This window comes from Octodon degus, unplaced genomic scaffold, assembly GCF_000260255.1.
Source record: "Octodon degus isolate 3935 unplaced genomic scaffold, OctDeg1.0 scaffold00047, whole genome shotgun sequence".
Classification (NCBI taxonomy): domain Eukaryota; kingdom Metazoa; phylum Chordata; class Mammalia; order Rodentia; family Octodontidae; genus Octodon; species Octodon degus.
The window spans coordinates 12681-14205 of record NW_004524623.1 but is presented as its reverse complement, the minus strand read 5'-3'; the positions used below and the strand labels follow the sequence as shown (position 1 = coordinate 14205).

General features: G+C 45.4%; 1 pseudogene across 1 annotated transcript; it reads left to right on the top strand.

Annotated features, from left to right (window-relative positions):
• The first annotated feature begins 6 nt into the window (after positions 1–6).
• LOC101586228 lies at positions 7–1518 on the top strand (annotated as a pseudogene). The gene is made up of 2 exons (XR_002821319.1): positions 7–1234; positions 1350–1518. The product of XR_002821319.1 is annotated as a PDZ and LIM domain protein 5 pseudogene (transcript).
• The last annotated feature ends 7 nt before the right edge of the window (positions 1519–1525 follow it).

The window sequence follows — 1525 nt, the reverse complement described above, 5'->3', positions numbered from 1 at the left end:
ACAGTCACCAGTGTGTGTTCCGAGACTGCTCAGGAGCTAGCAGAGGGCCAGAGAAGAGGATCCCAGGGTGACAGTAAACAGCAAAATGGTCCACCAAGAAAACACATTGTGGAGCGCAATACGGAGTTTTATCACATACCCACTCACAGTGATGCCAGCAAGAAGAGGCTGATGGAGGATACCGAAGACTGGCATCCGAGGACTGGAACAACTCAGTCTCGCTCTTTCCACATCCTTGCCCAGATCACTGCGACTGAACATCTGCAAGAATCTGAATCTGATAATACAAAGAAGGCAAATAGTATTCAGGAGCCTTCTCAACAGTTGGCTTCATCTGCAGCGTTGCCTCGGAGTGGGCTAGAGAGCGTGGAAAGCACCGGTGCCAGCAGACCTGGGGGAGCCAGCCTCACGGCAGCTGCAGCCTTCAAACCAACAGGCTCCACCAGTACAATCAAGTCTCCGAGCTGGCAGCGGCCCAGCCAAGCAGCACCTTCTACTGGAAAAATATCAAACAGTGCAACTTTCTCAGGAGCGGGGGCCCCAGTTAGCTCAGCTGTGGGGCAGCCTCAGCCAGGTGAACAAGATACTTTAGTGCAAAGAGCAGAGCACATCCCAGCGGGGAAACGAACTCCCATGTGTGCCCACTGTAACCAGGTCATCAGGGGACCATTTCTAGTGGCACTAGGGAAATCATGGCACCCAGAAGAATTTAATTGTGTTCATTGCAAAAATACAATGGCCTACATTGGATTTGTAGAGGAGAAGGGGGCGCTGTATTGTGAGCTGTGCTATGAGAAATTCTTGGCCCCTGAATGTGGTCGATGCCAAAGGAAGATCCTTGGAGAAGTCATCAATGCTTTGAAACAAACTTGGCATGTTTCTTGTTTTGTGTCTGTGGCCTGTGGAAAACCCATTCGTAATAATGTTTTCCACTTAGAGGATGGTGAACCCTACTGTGAGACCGATTATTATGCTCTTTTTGGCACTATCTGTCGTGGGTGTGAATTCCCCATAGAAGCTGGTGACACGTTTCTGGAAGCTCTCGGCTATACCTGGCACGACACTTGCTTTGTGTGCTCAGTATGTTGTGAAAGTTTGGAAGGACAGACCTTTTTCTCCAAGAAAGACAAGCCATTTTGCAAGAAGCATGCTCATTCTGTGAATTTTTGAGTCAACAGATAGAGAAAGAGAAGAAATTGGAAGAAAAAAAGGAAATTTTAAATTACCAATCAATTTTTATTTCTTTTTTTTTTTTTTTTTTTTTTTTGGTGGAACCGGGGATTGAACTCAGGCCCTGAGCTTGCCAGGGAAGCGCTTATTCCACTGAGCCATCTCCCCGGCCCCTCAATTTTTAGATATAGTATTTCAAGAAGTTTTGAAAAGTAATAGTAGCCCTGAAGGGATAAATTCCAACATTAAGAATCAAGTTTATGATGAAATATTTGGCTTCAGAGAGAAAAGGGACAGTTTGGCATTTATTACTTTGTCCTGTATTTTCTGCCCATAAAATAACTTTTATAAAAAT